This window comes from Amblyomma mixtum, chromosome 9, assembly GCF_055824585.1.
Source record: "Amblyomma mixtum isolate Tamu chromosome 9, ASM5582458v1, whole genome shotgun sequence".
NCBI classification, from domain to species: domain Eukaryota; kingdom Metazoa; phylum Arthropoda; class Arachnida; order Ixodida; family Ixodidae; genus Amblyomma; species Amblyomma mixtum.
In genome coordinates this window covers 63,663,785-63,684,176 of record NC_143020.1, presented here as the reverse complement: position 1 = coordinate 63,684,176, position 20,392 = coordinate 63,663,785, and the positions used below count along the sequence as shown (strand labels likewise).

General features: G+C 44.0%; 1 pseudogene across 1 annotated transcript in view; it reads left to right on the top strand.

The window, feature by feature from the left end:
* LOC149329360 (uncharacterized) overlaps positions 1-20,392 on the top strand; it is a 48,373-nt pseudogene that overhangs the window by 19,968 nt on the left and 8,013 nt on the right. The window contains exons 6-13 of the transcript XR_016285783.1: positions 75-446; positions 1,597-1,737; positions 2,220-2,315; positions 2,879-2,977; positions 4,201-4,536; positions 7,320-7,422; positions 9,003-9,080; positions 9,426-9,554. The product of XR_016285783.1 is annotated as an uncharacterized LOC149329360 (transcript). The remainder of the gene's footprint in view (positions 1-74; positions 447-1,596; positions 1,738-2,219; positions 2,316-2,878; positions 2,978-4,200; positions 4,537-7,319; positions 7,423-9,002; positions 9,081-9,425; positions 9,555-20,392) is intronic.

Genomic DNA, 20,392 nt, shown 5'->3' with positions numbered 1-20,392 from the left:
TAGTTTTGCACTATACGTAAAAGTTTCTGTCCTCTGCTTGGTTTGTAACAACCTCCCCCCTTCTCTCTTGACAGTGGTACAGCTCGGTGGAAGACCCAAGCCAGGTGACCAGTGACAGGCCTCGTTTGGTTCCAACAAGCTCCATTGAGGAGGAGACTGACTCCTGCTCTGAGAACCACCTGCCATGGGAGCGCAGAGCCCTGCCGCCACCGACAGCCGAGAGCAGCAGCGTGCGTGGTGGCCACTACACGGCCACTGGGCCAACGCTGACGCCCAAGCTGAATCGGCTGAAACCCACACCTCCACCAGTGCTGCCCCTCTCCTCAGCTCATTCAGACTCAAAGCATGCCTGGGCTCTAAGGACGCGTTCCATGTTCCTGCCCGAAGATTACCCACTGCATGGACCCTCTGTGGCAGAGGCCATTGAGACCTTTGACACTCTAGAGGTGAGGGGACCAGGAGGCTTGAACTAATGCTTGCATGCTTGCGAGTGTACTTTATTTAGCTCATGCATGCCTGCATGCATTCTTTCATACTAAGGATTGTGACTGCAAAGGCCGTGGCCTGAGTTACTGCTTGATAGTAGTGTAATCAGAAAGGCGTGGGTAGCAAAAGTTGCAGATGGTGGGTTATATTGATGAGATTGGGGGAATGTTTGTCCTTTAGTCCAGGCCAGCATTTATTTATTTATTTATTTTTTGTAGGTGACAAAAGAGTGGAAAAGAGAACTAAAAGTGGTCAGGTTAATGTAAAAGACAAGGCAAAGGCAGGGCACACAGGAATTTCCTTTACTTTTTGGAGACTTGGAGATGATGTAGAAACTAACCTGAAAGAATCACGTAATCAGTCCAGCAGTGCTGCAGGATGGAAGGCAGCAACACGGTTATTGCGTGGCAGGGCCATCATTGTGTCTTGGGTCTGTACTCAGGTTTTTGCCAGCATGCATCAGTAGTCTTTGTGCACTGGTTGAATTTTTTGGCCATAGTTTGCTGGTCTCTAAACTCTTGCCTATCCATTTTTGCTTGTTCCTCTACAGCATGTGATCCTTAAACAGTGACTGAAATAATTTACTTTTTGCCCCCTTGTGAAAAACTGACTGTGGTAGCTGTATCGCCATGTTGCACACCTTCTTTTTGAGGTAGTTCTCTCTACAAGAGTTTGAAAAATTTGCTCTTTTTTTGCCTGTGTGGTGGGCTTGTGATCAGAGCATCCACTTAGCATGCGGGAGGAGCTGGGTCTGATCCCCAGTGCGGTGGCCGTAGGGCACCCATTATCATCAACCTTCGCAAAGACTCCACGAAGCATAGTCTAAGATACAGCTCCCAATGCTGTGTGGTACTAATGTCAGTCCACATCATGCGCTCAAGCATTCTTGAGAAGATTGCGGGTGGCGGTGCGTACATACATACATATAATTTTGGCTACGAATGCCAAAAGAGCCACGGACCCTGGAGACTTCCTTAAGGCAGCTATTTCTATGAAAGAAAAATGTGTACAGAAAAAAGTAAAAAGCCACTGCAAAAGCAAAAAAAAAAAGTGCAAGTTTGGCAGAGTGACAAATTTTGACTGGCTTGCTTGTCTTGTTTCTCCCACCAGATGGTGACTCGTCAGGGCACTCTCAACAAGAAAGAATTGGTGAGAGCAGGCAAAAAGCAGAAGAAAAGCTGGGCACCAGCTTTTGTGGTGCTCACCAACCGCAACCTGTACCTCTACAAGGACATAAACTCAGCACAGGAGGTGAGGGACAGCAGAAGCTGTGGAAGAAGATTTTGAAAATGGCACCATGCTTGAACTATCTCAGTGAGCTACTAAGTTCTCTTGGTTTTAGCATGTGCTTGCTAGTTAAAAGATATACAGTCAGGCCTAACAGAAGGTTCCCATATGCCTCAGTGGCCGAAAGTCTTCAGGTGAATGTTGCAAAAGTTTGAGGGTGCATTTACCAAATAGGAAAACGGGCAGTACCTTACGGCACGCTTCACGCAAGATGCTTGTTGCACTCAAGAGCAGTATTTGCTGTGGCACTGCAAAATTGCTCTAGACCTAATTTTTATTGTCAGGTATTTGCGGCAAAATTGGAGAACTAAAGAAAGTTGGGGAGTGTTGGACTCACAATGTAGGCACTGAGGCACCTTGCACGTGTGCAGTGCTGTATTTAGCTGAATGTTCTGTTCTGCATGTAGCTATGCTACTTTGCCTGACTGGGATCTATATCTGCGCAGAAACCAGCTGGGAAAAGCGCTGAGCTTCAGATAAACCTGGCTGGCGCAGTCATCGACTGGTGCCCTGACAAGTCCAAACGGCGGAATGTCTTTCAGGTAAGGACTGTTGCGTGTAGCGCTTTTTAATGTGATAATGAATTTTATTGAACTAACTTGAACTAAACGAAACTAAAGGCCTCGTAATATAGACACTGTAAAATTATGAACCAGTTGTTAGTTTCAAGGTAATTCTGCTGAAGTTTTATTGCTAATCAAGGCCCCAGAGCAGCTGAGGTTTTATTAATAATTAATGACTGTCAGCTGCTATCTCTTTGGTTAAGGAACCATTGGTAATGAGAAAGATTTATTTGTCTTTTACGCTTGCTTTTTATGCTTAATTGTTTTGGCACGTCATTCGGCCAAGTTTTGTTTGTTTTTTCTCACTGAGCTGTTCCTACAGTTTCTCCGGTACAGAGATTGATTGGTGTCCTAATATGAAGTGACACAGTTTGTCAGCATTCTGTATTGATTGCTTTAACGACATTTTACACTGTACGAACTTACCTTTGTCATTGGCCGCGGCTTGCTGCATGCATTTGCCGCAGTGACCAAATCGCATTCTAAAATTCAAGTCTGTGCTAGCGTCTTCAAAGCGCACTTTCTTCTATCTCATATTACAGCTGAGTACCACAGCTGGGCAGAAAGTGCTCCTTCAAGATGACAATGTCCAGACAAGCAAAGAATGGTTTGACACCATCAGTGTAGCTATCAAGAGGCTGGTGAGCTAGTTTTTTTCTACCCTGTGGCTGGTGCGAATTTAGGCATACAGACAGACAGGCAGATAGACGGAGTTATTATTTGATAGGGAAACAAGTGGAGTGCATTTGCATAATTATCTGTGCCTAGAGGGTTCAGCTTAAGTGGAGGACAACGCATCGAGTTATGGCAAGAAAAATGATAGGTGTAACGTAAGAGATCCGAAATGGGCGGAGTGGGTGAGGGAACAAATGCGGGTTAATGACATCCTAGTCGAAATCAAGAGGAAGAAATGGGCTTGGGCAGCGTATGTAATGCGAAGGCAAGATAACCGCTGGTCCTTAAGGGTAACGGAGTGGATTCCAAGAGAAGGCAAGCCTAGCAGGGGCAGCAGAAAGTTAGGTGGGCGGATGCGATTAAGAAGTTTGCGGGGATACGGTGGCCGTAACTGGCAAAGGACAGGGTTAACTGGAAAGGCATGAGAGAGTCCTTTGTCCTGCAGTGGGCGTAGTCACACTGATGATGATGATGATGATAATGATGTTGTTGTCAGGGTAGGCGCCACATACCTGACAGCTGCGGTGGCCAGAGTGCTTGAGTGTGTCGTGGTTGTACAGGTCGCTGGGTAGAGAATTTGTTTTTTTGCTTGTCTAATGAAAGTAGGCTTGTGGGGAGGGAGATGTGGAGGAGAGGGAGGAAGGAGGCAGTGTCGTGGCTCCTTCAGTTTTTTCTTTGATGTTTTCACTGCGTAGTCCGCTCATCCTTAGGGTTGTAATCATCCGGCCAAAGCTAAGGGTTGCTCGGAGATGTGTTGCAAGCGAAGGCATGTGTCCGTTTAGTCTCTTCTATCCCCTGGTGACCGGGGGCCCATTCCAGAAGGACATTCATGGTTGGGTGTTGGTGAAGGCAGGTTGTAAGCTGGGCGTGATATGTCTCGGGAGCAATTTGGTTAACAAAGTAACGGAGGGCATTCTGGCTGTCCGTGTGCACTGTGATGGTGTTAGTTTGGTAAAGGGTGGTGAAGGATCGCTTCTGCGATTGCTCATGCTTCAGCTGAGGTCGGATCAGGAACGCCAGTGTGATGGACTTTCTGATGACGGGGGCCTACTGGTGATATTGTAGTGTTGTAGTCCGTGAAGGTTGCGTCTGTGTAGTAGGTGTCATGTGCCCTCTTAGATGTGCCGCCCGCCACATTGCTGTTTGTGGTACAACCAACATCCACCACTGTATTGACTTTTTATTACAGCCCAATGGTTTGGGCCTCGTCATGGGCTGGCAACCAGAGCAACTTCCTGCCCCACCTCCTCCAGAAGAAACTACACCTCCACCTTCATCCAGCTTTGCATCAAGGCGTAGCAAGAAAGTTACCCGTTCCAAGTCGATTCGCCAGCCAGGCTCTCCGCCTGCCCCAGCTGCTGATGTTGCACTGCAGCCACAGCCACAGGCAGCAGCAACCAGTGTGGTGGACTCGTGCAGCGGCCAGAGCCCCCAGGAGCGGAAAAACCGAATTCGAGACAAGCTTCGGCATTTCTTTGTGCGAAGGCCAACACTGGAAAGCCTCCAGGAAAAAGGCATATTTAAGGTTTGTCTTGCACAGTATTATTTTGTCAAGCTGTGGCTGCGGAGGCACTCTAAAGGGCATGGGCTGGAGCAATCATTGGGATCAAATGTGAAACAAGTTTTTGTCAAGTTAATTTCGATATCATCAATTGAGACGCTTTGTTTCAAAAAGTTATGATTAAGGTCTCTCATTTTCTGCTGTCGAAAAATTAAAATTTTATGAATTCATTGAGGAAAATTCACAATATCTTTAGTGAAACATCACACTCATGAAGTATATATATAAACCTATTTCTAAAGTATGCCTCACATGCCCCAGATGTGCCTTCATTAAAATTTAAAGTGGCTGTTGCAGTTTGGTGTCAGCGAGTGCTTGGCATTCTGTTCACTGGTAGATTGGCGCAAGTTCAACTCGATGACCTGCAGCAACTGAACATTGTCAGTGATGAAGCCCCAGTGCATGCTTTTGCACCTGCTGTTGGGATGGTGCCTGCAAGAGGGACACAGCCCTACAAATGTCCGCCACTCATTGCTGCTTATTTTTATCGCTGGATGGCCTGGTAATGCAGTAAGATGGAGTCCCCAAAATGGATACCTAGCATTATACGAATCTACGAACACTTTTTGCCGCTACTGTTGATGCTAGTCCTTTCAACCGGCGCCAATAACTCTTTCCACAGAAGAGTGGTTATGCATTGTTGCTGGAGCTGTCGCATTTGCGTACTGGCTGCTTGAGCGGATGGGTGAGCAAGTGTGTCAAGGCTGTCTGCCGAACTTCATTACCAGGTTCTAGCTTTCGAGAGAGTTCAGGTGACTAAAATAATCAGATTCCTATCATTCTGTCGTTGCTACCACTGTCAGCAAAAACAGCTTAAAAAGAGAAAGTGGCTCCTAACACACCGTTACACTAAATATCTCTGAAAACTAGGGGCCTTAGTCACGGTAGTTTTATATGCTTTTGTACCTGTATGTTCGTCGTGGAAAACACTTGTCTGATAAAACTTTCTTTTTAGTGTTTTAGCTGAAACAGAATTTGAACGCATTGGTATGCAAATGGCCCATGAGCAGCTTTTGAATGTAGAAAATAAACTTGTCAGTAGTTAGATCACTAACTCATGCATGTCTAAGAAAAATATAAATGCTGTATGCACAGCTGAAGGTCCTAAAGGCTGCTTCAAAATTTACTGTTCATTTTGTGTGGTTGTAAACACCCTAGAATTCATAGGTGTATGACATGTTTCGCTTCTATCACGTTACAATGGCTCAGTGGTTATGGCACTCAGCTGCTGACCCAAATGATGTTGGTTTGATCTCAGCCGTGGCGGTTGCATTTCGTTGGGGGTGAAATGCTAGAGGCCCGTGTCTGTGCGATGTCAGTACATGTTAAAAAAGTCCAGGTAGTCGAAATTCGAAGTCGGAACGCCGAAACCATGAACCGCATCACATTGGGTGTAAAGCAATTGTTTTTTTTCCTCATCATCAGAAATGACAGGTGCTGTCAGGAGGACAGAGTAAGCAGGCTGGGTTATGCACAAGCCAATGAGGAGGGTAAATGTACAGTGTGTTTACTAAAAGCAACATTGCAAGTATCATGTTGCAGCATTACGGTGGGAAGGATGAGAGGAGACGGAGCGGCCTTGAAGGTGCTTTGGGGCAATTTTTGATCTTTAATATGTAGCTCTAATATGTAGCTCCACCTGCTCAGATCGTCTTTTAATTATTCTTCAGGAAATTCTGCTAGTGATCGCATTCCTTCATAGTCAACAGAAATTGCAGTGTTGATAAAAAGTATTCAGAGCACTATTAATGCATGTGCTTGCGTGCAGGCATCTGATGTATTATTGCGAACTGTAGTGATAATTGAATTTGGTTCAGTGATGGCAAGGTATTGATGAAGAGCACGTAAAATCAGACTTTGTGAGGTGTTTCTGAAAGTGAAAAACAAATTTAGCTTAGACCCTTTTATGTGTTGCTGGGTTGCAGGTTACGGTGAACAATTTTTCATTTTCTCCCCTTCTGTCATCATTCATCATTTTTTTTTTTTTTGCATAAGCATAAGTTCTGCATATCAGACAACAGCTCTCAGTTTTGTACTTATACTGTGTGGCTTGTAAAACTGTTGCACAATACTTGCTAACATGTAGTCATTAGCATGGTAGGGAGCCATCCCTAGCATCATTTCAGAAAATGGAATGGTAGTTATATAAGAAACCGACATGCATGTTTATCAGCATTCGTAGACCAATGTACCAATGTCGCATGCAGATTATGTGTGCAAGAACTGCGAGACTTCTGAAATATGGTACACCTCAGTGATGTTCTAGCAGACCAGAACCAAACACAAATAGTGCCTCTAAACAATACACAGTCTTTCTGGTTTTCACCCTCTGCTGCATTGAGAAACTGTTGTGAGTGCCCAGAGGTTCCGTACAAGTGTATAACTTATCAGCCATTTAAACATCAGATTTGGGCTAGTCGCTCGAACAGTATCAAATAGCTGTGTCCACATTTGAATCCGACCCAGTAGAACATCATGTGCTGCATCACTAACGCATGCTGACCTATGCTGAGTCCTTGGGTAGACTGACCTCCTCATGATCAGCAAAGTTTGCGTTGATTGCTACCTTTACGATGCAGGAGAAGGACTCATATTTGTTCCCGTGTTGTACTGCTGTATGTGCTGGTTCTGCTTGACTTGGAGAGCAGTTCACAGAAGGATTGTGGCTTTATGACAGGGGATGCATGTCTGGTCTTCCCTGCAAGTTTTTTTAACTGCACGTGGTTTTCTTCTGCCTTTTGCCATAGGACGAGCCCGTATTTGGTTGCACACTGGCACACTTGTGTCAGAAAGATCGGTCGACTGTGCCCCGCTTTGTTCAGGAGTGCATCCTCGAGATCGAGAGGCGAGGTCAGTGTCATTTCTTTATTGGTTGACCCTTATCATGTATTGCGGTCACTGCCATGACAGTTGTCTTGACAATTGCAAAGTGAAATTGTGTTGGCCTTTTGTGCTGTCACAGTGTTTAAAAATCCCATTGGGAAATCCCTGCAGTTCGTTACTGATAATGACATTGCTCTCCTCTTTGTATGTGTAGTCTCTCGTGTATAATCTCAGATCAGCCTGAGTTCGTTATGTCGTCGGCCTCACGAGCTCGAATACTACAAAGCGTAAAAGCAAATTGTGATGTAAAGGTTGCTGTGAACTTTGAGCTCATTCATTTGCTCTTGAAGTGACACGCCCACTGTTGCTCGCTTAAGTGCTTGTATAGATTTTTTGTGATTAGTTTGTGATGCCCAACTCAGATTAGTGAATTTGTGTCACTCAGAGTGTCAAATTCCATCTGGAATTTTTTAGCTGTTGGCACTTTCTGCACCATGTTTTATCCTTTGTATTGGTGCTGGCTGTGCCCATACATAAGCATGCTTTAGTTTGAGCAGCAAGCACGTAGCCAGGATATTTTTATTTTTTTTGAGGGGAAATGGCCTCAGTGCAGCAGCTTTCAAGGAAACTTGTGCAATTAAATTTTTCAAAGTGTTGTGGTCATGAATTAATTTTATGGATTCTCTATGCCAGTCTGAGTTTAGTTTACTACACGACTGGCAGTCGCACAGTCTTGGGAAGAGCAGAAATGAGAGAATACAGCCGCTGCTTTGAATTCGGAACTTCAGGTTGCAACTAGAGCAGGTAATGAGGCAGTTAGGTTCACACTCATGTTGTGAACAGTACAACATAAAAAAAACAAAATTAAGGCACCTCCAAACAACAAACAAGTTTTTACTAGGCAGTGAAGCAGATGAATTGAGGAACCCTTTTCCGGTCGACATTACTCCATGTGACTGCCTACTACAAGGAACTCCTACACATTTCACACGCTGCTACAAACCTAACACAGCTAAATTCTTGGCCACAGACATGGGGACATGGGTGTGGTGTAGCCAAGTAACTAAACATTTCTTAACAATAATACTATACCCATGTAAGTGGGCATTTTTTTTAAAATAAAACATGCCCACTATAAACTGTAAACGTTTTAAAAATAAGGTCTTCATCAGTGTCTTCATTCTTTTACTTCATTGTAGTTGTCTTCCTCATTCTGTTCTCATCAGGTGCCTACTGTGGAAGCTGTATAGCTTTCCTTTGTATCTTGTGGCGGCACTTGGGTTGATGCTAATGAGAAATTACTCCCTTATTATGAATTTCAACTGACTTGAAGCTCGCCGCAGTGACTTTGGCATTCAGCTGCTGAAGTCAATGTTATGGGATCGAATCCTGGCTGCAGCAGCCACATCAATGGGGACAAAATGCAAAAAAAAGCTCGTGGGCTGTGCAATGTCTGTGCATGTTAAAGAACATCTGATGGTTGAAATTAATCCGGAGCCCTCCAGTATCTGCGTGCCCTTTAATAAGCCTTTCCTACTTTAAGAGTGTAGATACTCAGCTTCTCAGTTTATTATAGTTAGCAGCTGAATTTAATTTCTTCGTTGCAGACATGACAGCTGACGGTCTTTACCGAGCAAGTGGCAACCTCTCTCAGGTGCAGAAGGTCCGGTGCCATGTCAATCAAGGTGAGAATTACGCGTATTTATTTTTTTGTTTAATTTACTGATCATTTACAATGTCAGCATGCAGCATAAAGCAACAAAAAGCCTTGATCATTTTCTCTTACCTGTCAAAAGTCCTTATTTCGCTAACTTTAATGTAAGTCTATGTGCATGAGCAGTTTTTGTTTTTGTTGTCATGACTCCTCACTAGTGCGAAACATCAGTGCTTCTGCTTGTGCATTATCTGTTTGAAAAATCCTCTCTTAAGCTTAGTGCTACAGATGAACAGTAATCTTTTTTATTGCAGTGAGCTCAACGGTTAGTCGTGGGGCAGCTGAAATTATTTTCACATTTGTTGTTGCCTTGTAGATGACTACAGCGTTCTGACACTAGAAGAGGACATCCATGTGCTGACCGGGGCACTCAAAATGTTCTTCCGGCACATGAAAGAGCCGCTCTTTCCCTACAACCTGTTCAACAAGTTCCTCAAGGCCATTGGTATACCCCAGTTATCTTCTTACTCCTCAGTCGAGTAAATGAAGGATTGTTGATATAACAGTGAGGAATTCTGTTTGTGGTGATATTTACAACTTATCAAGCAGCATGAAAGGCTGGATAAAGGAATGCAAAAGATCAGACAGGTGGAGCTGTCAGTCTGCAGATAGTGATACGGCTGCCGCAGGTGCTGTTGTTTCTTTCTCAGATGCAGGAGCAGGCACAGGTTTCCTATACATAAAAGGTAGAAAAAGGGGGAAAAGGGTCATTAGGGATAAGACTTTTAGATGATCTATCCATCATGATGGCTGGGCGGTTAAGGCAATTTGCTGCGTGCTGTGGGATTTAAGCGGGTATAAAAAACCCCAAATGGTCTAAGTAATCACTAACCCTCCACGACTTCAAACCCGGACTAGCCACTATGTTTGCTTCAGGGCAGTGCAGTGGGGCTCATTTTCAATCGCCAGTGGTGCAGATCTCTCGAAGGTCCTTGTCCTCCATAGCATATAATGCCAATGGTGCTACTAGAGCTTCACGGCATGATCCAGATGTAAATTTAATGGCCTGTGTATTTTTAGCAAAGCCAGCGCATTTCCTGTGAGCTGGGTTTGAAAAATTCAGGCAAGCAGGTAGCACTTCTATGTCCCATTTCTTATCTAGGCCCGATTCGCTAAAGTTTATAACTGTGTACAATGCGCTTTTTTTTTTCTGCCATGGAAATTCTGCTCAAGTATCGTTACATTATCTCGGCGTTTTAATCTGTGCATGATGTTATTCAACTAATGAAGTTTTACGTGATGTTATTGAAAGATGTTTCACAAACAGTTTCATAAAATTTCCTTAAATACTACTAAGTAGGCAGTGTAATATGGTTTAATTGGCACTTCACAAGAGTGAAAGGTTGCCTGTATGTTCTGTTTTCAAAGCATTGCACGATTGCACGAGACAGTGCCCACAAATTGTGGCACTTCTTTAACTATCACTGTAAACCTGCTGAACTTAGTCACAGTGTTACAAGCACAGTGTCCCAAAAACTTTTATACTTAGGAAGGTTAGTAGTTGCAATACTGCTGCACTCTCGTGAATGCAGTGTGTTGTTCACTGGGGAAAGTTTTGAAATTAATCAACTTTTTGTGGACGCAGGTCAACTTACGAGAACGACTAAGCTCACTAAGATTCACCAGCATGTTGCTGGTGAATCTGTGATAACTACTTTTGCCGGCTCTTCCTGCACTGATGAACTAAAAATCTGGCCGATTGTGTACCGTGTGGACACTCTGCAACCGCGCCCTCTGCAAAGCACCAACTGTTGGGGGTTCGGGCATACAGAAAAAAAGATTCACACGCTAGTCATGTGCGCGCTTCTTTTGGGGACACTGAGTCCAACTTGACTGCCTCCATTGTCACCACTGTAGAAAAAGCCCTTAAAAATGTGGCTGAGTGAATGCCAAACACATTTTCTGAGGCGCTGGCTCAGTATGTTGCGGTTCAATCTGTGTCACCATCAACATCCGTTCTGGCAGTAACGTCTGCATCTGTTTCAGCTTGCGCAGCTAGTGCTAGCCGCGGGACATCGCCTGCTGATGCTTCCCAGGTCCCACCTAACATCTCTGTTCCTGGCAGTGCATGTCGCCCCGACCTCTGCACAACAGATGTTGAAATGTCGTGTCGTACGCAGAAGCGTCGTGCTTCCTCGTCACGATCTAAATCTTCTTCTCCCCAGATGAAAGCTAAAAAAAGGACCACCTAAACTTCTCTGCCTCAAAGAGGCGGCTTCTGCCTCTTCAATTGGTCAATAATTATGGCAGGTAACAGTGTTACAATAGAATCGCCACTCCGTACTCTAGAACTACTTATTCACAAACATAACCCTGATGTTGTACTTTTACAAGAAACGTGGTTATCACCTTGTAAATCATTTTCAATAAGAGACTTTCGTGTTTTCAGATCAGGTTGAAATACTGGTAGGGGAGGTGGATTGGTAACCATGCTATCTAAACATATGTGTTGTCAGGCATCTATCTCTACGGAAATTCTTCTCCCTGACTGTGAGCTTTTAGTGATCAAAATTTCATTTCCGCAGTGTGCCGATATTACGATCGCTAATGTCTATTTTCCTTCAGGTGTACACGGGACAGACTGTTTAGACAGCTTGGTGGCTGCGAAAGCAGTGTAGTCATTGCAGGAGATTTTAATTCCCACCACAGTGATTGGAGAAGTCGCACTGATTCCTGCGGCCAGCATCTCTGGTCGTGGCTGTTGATAAATGCTGTACGCTGCTGCAATTCAAGAGGGATAAGTTTTATGCAAAGGTGTTGCTCACTGAGCCATTGACTTACATTACCAGGAGGCATAAATATGTCTTGAATATGTATAAATATATCATAAATATGTATCAATATATCTTAAATATGTCAATGCTTGATTGAGAGTTGTATGGATTCCAAGCATTTGGAAGATAGCGAACATTATTTTATTGATGAAAGATAACATTCGGCCAATTGCGCTAACTTCAAATTTCATCAAATTAATAGAAAGAATAGTGCATAGTAGTCTCGCAAAACATGTTCAAGATGTTGATGGCCTTAGCTCAGCACAGATTGGCTTTCGTCACGGATTCTTTATAGGGTCTGCACATGTGGATCTTGGGAGTAGAGTCTGGCTCTCGATATGCAGAAGGGAAGTTTCAGCTTTGGTGATTCCTGATGTAGCAAAGGCCTATGATAGTGTAGAACATACTATTTTACTTAACAGACTTTCGCAGTTACATCCTCCAACATACATTTATGCGTGGATATCTGAATTTCTGAAGGACAGACACATTTACTGCACAGATGGAACCCTATGTTCTAATACTTATTATCATTCAAGAGGAGTGCCGCAAGGTTCGCTGCTATCACTGCTGCTTTGTAATATTTTGGTCAGTGACATCCCCATTCGTCCTGATATAACAGTTTTTTTTTTGCTTCGGCCAGGGATATTCATACTCTGTACCAGATTCTGCAGGGATATTTTGATGCTCTTGGAGTTTAGTTGCACCATATTAATTTATCCCTGAATGTTAACAAATGTGGCATTCTGGTATTTCCTCCAGACACGCTTTTGCACATTTCATCCAGGCTACGCGATTCCTTACTGAATGCCACTGATTATCAGCACTTAGCATATATTTGTAACGTCCGTTCGTATAAAACCAGGCTGTGTGAGGTCTCAATGTGTGGCTGCAGTGCAGAATTCCCAGTTTAAATTTATATCTATGCAGATGTGGGTGGTCACCGACAAACATATGTGACTCATGCGGGGACGGTGAATCTATAGACCATTTCCTTCTCTACTGTCGAAAGTTCGCACTTCATAGGTACCTGAAGGTCCCTCTCTCCAGGTTAGCTCTCCCGTTATCTTTGCCACTGTTGTTATCCTTCAGTGCGAGCGCCAGAGGATTTGCATTGGGTTCAATTTGTGGGATTCTCCGTGATTACATAATCGCAACTGGTAGGTTGATTCGCTAACTCATTTGAAATTCTTGGGGTTTTTCTTTTTTTCTTCATTACAATGTTCTTTGTTATTTAACTTTAAATATTCTTCTGTCGTTTTTCATCGATACATTTTTCAAAATTCATGCTTGGCTGCAATCTTTTGTCGTAATCGCTGATGGAAATTTCCTTGTTTATGCCACTACACCTTTGGCCAATCCCCCCACGTGGGTATGCGCCATTCTTAAGAGGATGAAGAAAAAGAAGAAATCTATGCGCATACAAAGCAAGGATAACATTATTCGACCCGGTGAACTTCACTTTTGCAGCGTGCGCTTGTGAAGACATGCTCCGTCTTTGTACGCGCGTGCCCAAATGTCATCGCGCAGTTACGAAAGAGATTCGGGCTTATTGACACTTTTTTCAAGAACATGAAAGCCGCAGAACTGTATGACCGCAATACCAAACAAATTTTCCTCAGTGAAATCTGCTGGAATTATTCCTTTAAACCTGCTACTTCAACACTTGCATCAGTGGGCAAGTAGATACAATAGGCTGCAAAGCTGTATTTGGCATTAATTTATGAAAATTCACATGAGGTGTGTTTCTGGTCGTGACCATCTCACTGACTCGGTAACCAGTGAACTTTCCACACCTTATTTTTCTTGTGGCAGGCTTTAGCAAAGACAGCAGGTTCGTGGAGATCGCGCCATTTCGCTTTTCTTCTTGGATGTCTGCGTTCTTCTGTCTTCGTAATCGCAAAGCAAATGCAACAGTTAGTTCTTTTGCGCTCTAGAGCTTTTTGGTAAAAAGGGTGATGATTTATGAATTCTGTGTCGTTGCGTATGAGAACCGTTCGTGGTGCGTTATGGTGACTTGTGGAAGCTGGTGAATCATATCCCGATGGCGGTACCTGTAACCAGCAGTTTACGCCCAAAACTGGTACAAACAGCTTCTAGTTGCGGCATATCATTAGGCTTTTTTTTGTGTGTACGGAAGTAATCGCCTTGGCATGCAAGTATAAAATCCTTTTTCCGTTCCCCGCAGGGAGGCGTCTGCAGCATGCAGACGTTGGTGAGTGGCGACACCACGGGGTTAACCCGAGCATCCGCAGGGACATCCCCGCAGGGGGATGATGGTGAACAATGCGTCACCACGGACCCGAGCATCCGCGCTTAGCCATGCGTGGCATCGCCGTGTCCGGGGAAAAGGGGATCCTGGTGGTTGAGCCGATGCCGAGCGTTTGGACTTTTAAGGCCCCTCGGCGGAGGCAACACACCACTTTGGCCCCAGCTTCCTGCAGACGGCACCTCCGGCCTGACCCGACCAGGGGAAATCGGCAGTCGCCTTTTACTGTCCTCCCCTCTATCTTTCACTTTCCTATTTCCTTTCTTACAACTTTCCTGTATCCTCCTCTCTTCTTCGTTTTTTTCTCTTTTTCCTTGCGGCGAGGGTTAATCGTGTGTGACCAACTACCCTGAGTTGAGTCATGTTAGGTTATAGTTGAGGTGTACAGCTGGCGTGGGCAAGGCTTGTTTTCCAAGTTCCTGTCCCGTCCCCTCGTTGGACTCCATGGTGGGTGGCTGGCACCGTGGCCGAAACACACACATTTTATGGCTTCCCTTATTTCAAGTAATGATCGCACTCCAAAAAGAGTGCGGACCGAAGAACTCACAGCCCAGTGCTTCCGAAAAACGAAACAAACTTTCCCCAAATACCACGTCATCCACAGCGAAACTGAAAAAACTGCCAGAAAATTGTCACCATTCATAGTGTCCAAAAGTCTGACCGATGCTTTGAGCACGGGATACAAGTTGTCAAAAATGCCTAGCGGTGACCTACTTCTAGAAATTAAAGACAGCAACCAGCACTCCAAACTGTCCAGCATAGTTTCAATGGGAGACATCCCTGTTACAATAACTGCACACCGATCCTTAAACACCGTCCGTGGAGTGATATCCGAATTTGACTTTCTCGACCTCACTGAAGAAGAAATGCTTGAGGGTCTCAAAGACCAAAATGTCACAAATGTACTTCGCATCAAAATCAGAAAAGACAACAAAGAAATACCAACCAAACAACTCGTCCTCACTTTCAACTCCAGCACCCTCCCCGAGTACATTGAAGTAGGTTACCTGAAGATCAAAGTTCGACACTATATCCCAAACCCGAGAAGATGTTTCAACTGCTAGCGGTATGGCCATGGGTCACTGAGTTGCCGTGGTCGACAAACCTGCGCAAAATGCGCATCACACGAGCATGTTTCTGAGAACTGTGAAGCCGCAGCCCTGTGCTGCGCAAACTGTGAAGGAGATCATCCCGCCTACTCAAGATCCTGCCCAAGATGGAAAACTGAAAAAGAAATAATCTCTGAAAACAAAAGAAAACATTTCATTCAAAGAAGCTCGTAATCGACTGTCACACAACATCAATACATTCTCCTTCACTGCAGGAACAAATTTTGCTGATGTGGTGCGCAGGGGCAGCACACCACACCGGTCTCCGGCCAATGCCCAGGCAAAGCCTGAGGCAGGGCCTTCCCCGTCCCCGGCAGGCGCAGCCAAGGCTGCCCTGCCACCTCTCAAAAAGGGCCCGCCGGCCCCTCAGTCGGCTGCCCGCAAGGCTTCCCCCAGTCGGGAGAGGCCTGTAAACCGCACACCCGCGGGATCTCCGCGGGCCTCCAGAGCCTCTAGCGAGGCGATGGACACAATGGAGAGCTCGCCTCCGCTGCAACGGCGGCGCAGCTCTCTTGAAAGAAAAAGAAAAGATAAGAGCCCAGTAATGGCACCCCCAAAACCAGTATCGTAACTTCTTAACTACACTCCCCAAAATTGTCCAACATGGCTTTCCTTATACACTGGAACTGCCGTGGAGTATTAAATAATTATTCGGACATAAAAGAACTTCTAAACACACTTTCCCCTGTGGCTCAATTGCCTACAGGAGACAAACTTAGGTCCCAAACAGCAGAATATCCTAAAGAAGTACAAAGTGTTTCGGTGCGACCGAGAGCAGGCTAACAGGCTCTCGGGAGGTGTTGCTATTGTTGTGCAGAGTGGAGTTGCAACACGTGAAATCAAGATTAAAACCAAATATGAAGCTGTTGCAGTCACCATCCTCCATTTTAAAACCATCACCATATGCTCTCTATATCTACAGCCACATCTATCAGTAACACTTCGTGACTTAGAAACACTTTTATAACAGCTGCCAGAGCCATATCTGGTAGTCGGTGATTTTAATGCTCATTCTAATTTTTGGGGAAGTACACAAACAGATACTAGGGGTCGTATTTTAGAAGATTTTATTCTGTCAAATAATCTTTGCCTGCTCAATACAGGCAAACATACATACTGTTCTCCAAGCTCGGGAAAAATGAGCTGTATAGACTTGTCTTTTAGCTCACCATCTATTTTTATGGATTTTAAATGGGATGTCCTTGACAACCCCTACGGAAGCGACCATCTGCCAGTAGTAATCACCTTGTCGTCATCACCATCAATCATCCCTAGCAAACCACGTCGATGGAAACTTCACATAGCGGATTGGGAGCTGTTTCGGGAAAAAGCCTCTCTAGAAAAAATATTTGTGGATCACCTTAATGCAGATCAACTAAATGAAATGATGACATCCTGCATAATTTCTGCGGCACACCTGGCTATCCCTCAGTCCTCTGGGGTGGTTCGACACAACCACAAGGTGTGGTATGTCAGAGAATGTAGAGAAGCGAAGAAGGTGCAAAATAAAGCCTGGGGAATTTTTAGAAGATACCCCACACACGAGAACCTTATAAACTTTAAAAAGGCGTGAGCAAATGCACGTCGTATCCGTCGCAATGCCGAGAAGACCTCCTGGAAAAACTATGTATCATCTATCAATAGTTCAGTTACATCAAAAAAATATGTGGGAACAGGTGCATAAATTAGACGGCAAATTCTCTCCCTTTACAGTACCATTTCTAACAGCCCCTGGAACACAAACAAGTATAGATGAACAGGCTGACATACTAGGACAACATTTCTCTGACGTTTCAAGCTCTTCACACTACACACAGTAATTCTTAAAACACAAAAACACAACTGAAAAACAGAAACTTCCAACGACTGGCAGTACAAACGAAACATACAATACATTATTTACAATTCAGGAGATCAAAAATGTACTGTCCTCCGGTAAACAGACAGCACCTGGCCCGGATGGTGTACATTATGAAATGCTTGCCCACCTGTCCGAAGCTGCTGTAGGCGCACTTTCGCAATTTTTTAACAAAATATGGGTGTCCGGAAAGATGCCGAAGGCTTGGAAGAAAGCATTTATAGTACCGTTCTTAAAACCTGGAAAGCCGCCCACCTCCCCTAATAGTTATAGGCCCATAGCTCTTACAAGTTGTATCGCAAAATCATTTGAAAGTGTGCTCAACGTTAGGCTGATGTTCATTCTTGAATCACGTGAACTTCTCGACATCCACCAGTGCGGATTTAAAAAAGGATGTTCGACAACTGACCATCTCGTCCGATTAGAAAACACAGTCCGAGAGGCGTTCATACACTACCAACACTGTCTGGCAGTCTTCTTTGACATGGAGAAGGCGTACGATACCACATGGAGATATGGGATTCTACGCGACTTAGCAGATCTTGGCATCCGGGGTAGGATGTTGAACTGCCTGAAGGATTTCCTGTCAGACCGGTCTTTTCAGGTGCGCCTGGGTGCAAACCTTTCGAAGAGCTTTGTCCAGGAAAATGAGGTACCACAGTGCTGTATCCAAGTGCCACACTTTTTGTGATAAAAATGAATTCAATAGCGAAAATAATTCCCAACTCTATTATGTATTCCGTGTATGTCGACGACCTTCAGATTGCTTGCACGTCCTCCAGCCTGTCAACGTGTGAGAGGCAGGTACAACTCACATTAAACAAGCTAGCAATCTGGGCAGACAAAAATGGGTTCAAGTTCTCTTAACAGAAAACAGTGGCTGTTACTTTCTCGCTTAAAAGAGGCTTGCAGATCGATCCGAACTTACACCTGAATGGAGCCACACTACCGGTAAAACAAGAACATAAATTTTTAGGAATAACAGTTGATAAAAAACTTACATTTCTGCCGCACATAAACAACTTGAAAGTAAAGGCCTCCCGAGCAATGAATATCCTTAAACTACTCTCAAGAAAACGCTGGGGATCTGACAGAGCATGCCTCCTTCACATCTACCGTTCTCTAGTGCGCTCATGTCTAGATTATGGGAGTATAGTGGCCCTCATATCTAAAAAGATTAGATCCAGTTCATAATCTAGGTATCCGCCTTTCTTGTGGAGCATACCAAACGTCTCTGGTAATAAGCCTTCATGTTGAAGCAAATGAGCCATCACTAGAAGACAGAAGGAAAGCACTTACATGTTCATACATTCTTAGAATAAGGTCGCGACCAAAACACGTGTGTTATTCAATCGTCACAACATGCCCTTCTCGAATAATATTTACAAATAAGCCCCAAGCAACCAGGCCTTTGCTAATGCGGTTTGAGGAGATCTGCCGAGAACTTGACTTATCAGAAACATTACCAAATGTTGCAGAACGTTGCGACGCATTTGGCCCTTGGTACAGTTTTCCGTCGGTCTGTGATATGTCTTACACAGTTCAACAAGAGACAAACTCCAGCAGAACACATCATACAAGAGTTCCTTACACTAAAGAAAAAATATGATAGCTACACCGAGTTCTACACAGACGGATCGAAAACTACAGGTTATGTTGGAAGTGCAGTAGTGGAAGGGAACTGGGAAAAAATAGTAAGGCTTCCTCAGTGCGCATCGGTTTTTACAGCCGAGTGTTATGCTGTGTTTCTTGCTACGGAGAAAATAATAAGCAAGAACATCGAAAACAGCATTGTCTACACAGACTCCCTCAGTGTACTGAAAGCACTACAAGTCCAGAAATGCAGTCATGCCATCACTAGGTACTATCATACACAACATAACAAGGATTATAACACAAGGACATAACATAAAATTATGTTGGGTTCCAAGCCATGTTGGAATTGATGGTAACGAGAGAGTGGACACATGCGCCTCTGAAGCCCACAACAAGGAAATACAGAAAATAAGCATGCCACATAATGATTGTATGAAGCTAGTTCAGAGCAGACTGAGGAACAAATGGCAGAGCACATGGACTAGTCAGATAAATAACAAGCTACACTTAATAAAACCAATATTAGGACAATGGAAATCATGCACAAATCAGGAACGCTTTTTTGAAGTTATTTTATGTCATTTACGTATTGGACACACACACCTTACCCACAACTTTCTACTAACCAAACAAGACAAACCTGTTTGCGAAGAATGCGGAGACGAACTTACGGTTAACCATATTTTAATCTCTTGTGTTAAACTAGAAAAACTCAGAAAAAAGTACTTCAGTCAATTTTATAAAGAATGCATTCCTTTCCATCCAACACTGCTCTTACATGATAATGCCATTGTTAACATATGTTCTATTTTTAACTTTTTAAAAGAAGCAGGCTTACTCGAAAAACTGTAAACACTGAACCACTGGCTCGCTTTATTGCATGATACACCTCAGCCGCTTTCTCATTCCTGAGAAGAAGGCTGAGGCTTTTATTTGATTGGTTGGGATCCTCGACATCCTTGGCCAGCCAAGGATGGCCGCTGAGGTTGCCTGACCTTTTTTAAAGCTTTTACCATTAGCCATTCTCAAATCTCGTTTTGTCTGTTATTACTAGCTAGTTAAAATTTTTAGGCCCTTTACACCACATTTTTATTAAATCACACAGAAAACATTCCCTATTACCTTGTGTTTGGCGCATGATGGCCTTAGATGCCTATGTGCCACTAAACCCAACACAACACAACAATCCTTTTTCCGTGCTCCTAATGTAGCCGCTTCACAGGAATGAATAGTGCATGATATCCTTAATTTCCACTAAATGGTCTAGTTTAAAAAGCAGGACTACATCCCATAGCCATATTGAACAGTGCCATTGTCTTTTTTTTTGTATGCATGTTCTCGTTTTTCAGGCATTGGAGGAGCACCAGTAGCCAGGGGAACAACATTCCAGAGGAACTGCTGCCAACTTATGCAGACTCATAGCCTGTAAAACAATTTATTCAGAGACGTATCTTTGTACCACGCACCAATAGATTTCCCCTAGATAAATAGATAACTATTGGCATCCCCTTTGTATTAGGCCTGTGGCGAGTGCCACCTCACCTAGTGAGCTAAAGTGGTGAATTGTTTTTTGTACTGGCTCTTTCTTTTTTTAACCTTTGATTAATCTTGGCATGTCTATTAATTTTTTTTCATTCAAGGCTATTATTTTATTCTCTGCTGTATTTCTTCAATTTC